This window comes from Conger conger, chromosome 17 (genome assembly GCF_963514075.1).
Source record: "Conger conger chromosome 17, fConCon1.1, whole genome shotgun sequence".
NCBI lineage: Eukaryota > Metazoa > Chordata > Actinopteri > Anguilliformes > Congridae > Conger > Conger conger.
The window spans coordinates 20,636,366-20,641,983 of NC_083776.1; the positions used below are offsets into that span (position 1 = coordinate 20,636,366).

At 39.9% G+C, this 5,618-nt stretch overlaps 1 long non-coding RNA gene across 1 annotated transcript; it reads right to left on the reverse strand.

Moving 5' to 3' along the window:
• Positions 1-3,866: 3,866 nt before the first annotated feature.
• Positions 3,867-5,209, reverse strand: LOC133117077 (uncharacterized). The gene is made up of 2 exons (XR_009705924.1): positions 4,795-5,209; positions 3,867-4,656 (listed from the first exon to the last, which is right to left on the reverse strand). It is a non-coding gene; the product is annotated as an uncharacterized LOC133117077 (long non-coding RNA).
• Positions 5,210-5,618: the final 409 nt, after the last annotated feature.

Here is a 5,618-nt window from a genome sequence, read left to right on the forward strand (position 1 = left end):
AGAGAGAGTACAAAGGGCTGTTTTATAAAAGACTATCACAGCTTCAATATTTTTATTAGTCTGAATCACATTCCTTTGCCACTTTTCTGTGCAGGAAAACAAGCCACTGAAGTCACAGGGGGATCCATGAAATGATTATTAAGTTTATGAGTGTGCACGTGTGTATGTCTATATATGCGTGTGTGCATGCATGCGTGGGTGTGTGTCTGAACTTGTACAAGGATTATCTAGACCTGTCTATTCACAGTTGACTTTGATGAAAGGTTAACTCTTTTAGCTATTGTGCACATTTGCCTTTGCAGTTGCACCCCCAGGGACAGCTGGCCAGGATGGGGCCATTTTGAAGCTCTGAAAAACAATGGCCTCCCTGCTCTCATTAGCAGCCAGAACAAACAGACCTGTTTGCACATCTGTCTTCTCCTCTAGTCCACACTGCAGTCTAAACCCCACCTACAGCCCTTCATAGACACTGTTAATGTTGCACTGAAGATCGTTTTCAAACATGTATCTATACTATGCATGTTCGCAACCATTTTCTGCCACACAAAAGTAGGCTTGGGGTGCGTGTCCATGTGCGTATGTGTGTGTGTGTGCATGTGTGTGTATGTCATGTGTTTGTGTGTGTGTGTTGTGTGTCTGTGTGCATGTACATGTGAGTGTGGGCATATGTTTGTGTGTTTGTGTGTGTTTCGTGGGTCTGTGTGTGTGTCTGTTTATATGTGCGTGCATGTGGGTGTGATGTGTTTATGTGTGTGTGTGTGTGTGTGTGCGCATGTGAGTGTGTGTGTGTGTGAGCATGTGAGTGGGAGTGTGTGTGTGTGTGTGTGTGTGTGTGTGTGTGTGTGTGTGTGTCAGACGCATTCTTGCTTTCAGAATCTTGACGGCCCATGGTAACAGACCCTCTCTGTTTCCCTCCTGCGTGCGGACACTGAGATGTTGTGTTGCCAGGAAACTGATGGTAGTGGTCAGGGAAACAAGTGCATCTGACCTGTTAAGAGTGTGGCACAGTTACAGGAATACTGCAGCGTGTCAAACGGTTGTTTCCCCAAAATTGTGGCATGCCGACTTATATTATATATATATATATATATATATATATATATATATATATATATATACCATTATGACGCGGATCTCACACAGACTTTCATTTCAGTTACGTTCATTTCACATTTCACTTGAACTCATTTACATCAAGAAGCCTGATCGAAAAGCCTGATCCAGTCTTGAACTGTAAGAGGGATGCAGGGTGTAAATATTAAAATTAAAATCATTATATTTTCTTCTAAACATTATCAATTATAATTCTCGACCTTTCGATTATAGTTCTTCAGATTATAGTCTTCAGATCCGACTTGTCAAGCCCATGTGTATTTTCATTGACTTGATGTAGAATTTCTGCGGCATGAAGAACTGAATATATTCATATTCTGTGTATTGTGGCGTGGAATGGTATTACAACGAGTTTTTTTAAATGGAAGTAGTTCATTAAAACATTATTCCTTCGGGGCTGTTGCGGAAGCAGGCTGTCAGTTTTGTAAAACCGTGTTGTCTTGCTCAAAATTGAGGAGCACTCTTTGCATAGTCAGTGAATAGACAGAGAAATGACCTGTTCTGCATGTTTGCTGCTGCCGTAGAAACTAATCCTCCCAAGGCCAAATTTGAACAGGCGGTGACAGCTCACGCAGGTAACATCTGTTCTCTGAACGCTTTGTATTGCCGTGCAGCATTGTACGCAGCGCGCAGGTGGGGATTTACGCACAGACCGCGGGTCGGCCGACGAACTCCCGTTCTCTCTGTTCCGATCGCAGTTAAGGCTAATGGACGATAAATAACACCAAACGACCCCAAGGCATTTGCATATCTCATTAAGAACCATTTTAACCGCTGAAAAACAGCATACAGCCTACGGGCGGCCATTGTGTTCAAATTAACCAGCAGCTGCAGTTGTCCAGCCTCTGCAAATGCAATATATTCTCTATGGAAACCTGTAAGCGTTTGAATCCTGCAACGGCCACGTGTCCGTGACGTATATCACAGAGAAGCAAGTGCTGTAATCAAATCTTATGTGACAAATTAATTCAATTATTTGTCACATAAGCAAAATTATTGTTTTCTTTTTAGTAATAGGCCAGTTAGCTTATAAATGTCATTAACTATTTGGTTTTCCAAATAAAAATATCAGAAAAAAGCACAGGTGTCAATTCTTTCTTATTTACGAACATATTAGCTATTAATACAGCCTCTTCAGTTTACGTCTATTATGCTGATTAAAACCACATTTAATTTGAAACCCCCTTTCAGCAAACCATCTAATTATTAGGCGACTCTTTTTGGTAAATTCTACTTTTCATAACTGAAGGAAATATTTACATGTGCCAGTATCATGCAGACAGTAGTTACGTGACAGTAATTTTGGCATTGTTCAAAACGCCCTGTGTGAGAAAAGGCTGCGCGGTTCAGTGGTAGCGGAGGCTGAATAGAACAGGATCATATCTTGGCGAAGGTTGTGGACGTGCTCTTTTTCCACATGGCTTTCGTTAATGTGGGCTTACAGTAGCTGAAGGCAAAACTTGAATTCAGTCTGGTGTAAAGGTTATCGCAGAATTTTACAGATTAAGAAGCTCTGTATTTTCCAAAACGCCATCAGTGCTTTTCCAAAACACCATCGAAGACGTTTTTAACAACTCTCTAAAAATGTCTTACCATAGCAATATCAAACAAACTTCCCCGACGATGTATTTTCCTTCGTGTAAACACGAACAATATCAGTCAGAAAGATTGTCAAAATAGGCATATTCATTTGTCTATTTTACTGGATACTTATTTTATTACTTTGATATTACAAATCTGTTCTGCCATTATAGCGAGGCTTTGTTGTGCGTTTGACTTAGTTTGGGTAATTGTAATTTCTTCACTTGATACATTTTTGTGTTTTTAAAAATCTTTCAGTAAAACTATATAAATATGAATTTGCACATGTCTAAATTTTTAAAATCTAGTTTGTCGTTTTGAATTGTGCTTTGAATCACCTGTTAGATACGTAAAAGTATGCATAAGTAATAATAAAACAAATGAACTTGTTGCACTTATTTACAAAATGAAGAAAAAATATATTTCTGAGAATAGGAAATCCATTATTAGTGAAAGGCTTGTGCACTGCTAATGCACGGACTGTTCTTCGTATGTATACGCCTGGAATTCCACAGATGAGTTATTAGTGGGTAAAGAAATAGAATAGATCTGACCATGGCTGCAATAAATTTCAAAACAGGCTGTGAGGTTTTATTGCACTTATTGCACAATGTGTAAAATTAATATGTGCGTGATTATGGTTAAACTAACAGGGGCAACGTCAAGTCACGTGACAAGGCCCATTTTCCACCATTCAATCTACTGTATTCGCACGCACACACGGGAAGTTGAGGATTTAGCAAAAGGCTTGCGCTGTGTATAAACTTTAAGAAGCAACGTTAGAATGTTAGTGTTTTGTACAGTAGTTGTAACGGTTGATTTAGGTACTCTAGTGGGCCTGTACTTAGTACAGTAAAACATGAGTGGTATTATTTGTATCATGTTCCAGGGCATTTCAGCGAAGCAGAAATACATGCTCCATAAAGTAACACAGCCAAACTTCTGTAAGGGGCTCACTACAGTGAAATGGCAGGTGGTGCCAGGGAAGAGCAGTATTTCATGGTCATTAGCCCCGTTCATCTTAATCCATGTCAATAAGTGAGGATCACTTAATCAAAGACCAATGCTGTTAGAGGACCATACAGCATCATATAATTTGCCTGTGAAAATTCAAAGAATCCAAAAACGTTATGGTGCAATCAGTATTGTAGTAAATAGACTCAGACAGAAACTGTTGAAGAATAAATAATTTTAAAATGTTTGTAAACAAAGGTTTCCATGAAGGTCATACCTAAATAGAGCAAAGGCTACTAGAAGTACACACATGGACAATATTCTGTGTGGATATTTACGTTTTTCTAAACAATTCCCTGAAGACAAAAAAGCAAATACTGAAGTTATGTTGAAATGTTTATGTTTTACATGTTTAAACATGACAACCAATGATGCAACATTGTCACATGAAGGAAGGGCTAACATTTTACCATTTGCATTTTTGTTCAGTATGTTCAAAACAGTGCTATATTAATTGAAATAAAACTGTATACTCTAATGTCCATATGAAATCCTTCATTCCCGTACAAAATCAAACATTAACACCAAAACGAAGTAGGCAACATATGTAGCCTGTAGGCTATATACCAGTTTATTAGGAAATTGCGCCATTAAACGTAGTTCTAAAGCATGTTACAGCGTTTTGACTTTCTGATTTCATAATTTGAGGGTCGACATGAGCGCTACCGTTTCCACATTAGTAGAAAGTCTGCACCTGCTTAACGCGAGCCGAACGAACAAAACATCAGCTTTAGGTATTGTACGTGTGGCTCAACGTGAGGCAAATACAGGAATAATCAGACGTTACGGTGGTTGCAGACTGAATGACTGAACTCTTCTTGCACCTAACGACGTAATTACTTGGCGAGGTCTTCAGCAATCGTGATCCTCTGAAGTCCATTTATTCCGAATGTGGAGATCACAGGTGTGCAGGTGTATCCCTTCTATCAAGACGCTAAATAGTTTGGCCTTTAAAAAAAAGGAGGAGGGATTAAATTAAACAGCATAACCTATAAGACATTCATGAATTCATGAAAGTAAAAGAGCACATACAAAACAGTGGGACATAAATCCCCTGAAAGTGAAATTAAAATCAAGAAAACGTACCTGTACCGGAAACATGTTGAATAAGTGGCACAACGGTGAAACCCTGCTTGGTTGGGGACAATGCTGCCTGTATCCCTTTAACGGCACTTTCAGAGGAAGTAGACCTGTGCTGCTCCTGCCGAGTTTATATAGTCGAGTATAAATAGCTATCCATCTATTTAACTTTTTAAATGTTTAAAAGAGAGAGGATCCTGCAGCCCACACAGCACACCTGTCGAGGGGTGCGTTTGCGCTAATCCAATATTGACACAAAAGCCGCAGGGGTAGGCAGGAGGAGGTGATCTCCGGCTGATTAGTCCAACTTTGCCTGTCTATGCAAACCCTCTATGCCGTTTCGCTCATTACGATCGATGGAAGTGATCCCCCAACTGGATTGGCAAATATGCGCTCAGGGCAGGTAGTAAACCTGCAGGGAATGACGCATTGCATGATTGGTGTGGGCGGGGGGTGGGAGGGAGGTAATTGACTTTCCTTGAGAAAGGAAGGGGGGGAAACACCTGCCTTGTATTTCCACCAACCTTCACCAAATTTACAAAAACATTTCCATACGGTTTGCAAATGAGTCACTACTTTCCTGGTGCTCTGACGTAAAGCTACCAGGTGATTTTAACCTTATTGCCGACGTACGGCTACGTAGGCCTAATGTAAAATATTTATCTTTCTGTGGGCTACATCCCTTCCCGCAACAGATATGTGAATAAAAATTTAACAGATGGATATGTCTTGATGGTGGTGTCTGTAAACAAAAGTGTTATTATTTGTGGATGGAAATGGTTGGTAGTAACGTAGTATGTTTTGTTCATGAATTGGCAAGCAAGCTGCTT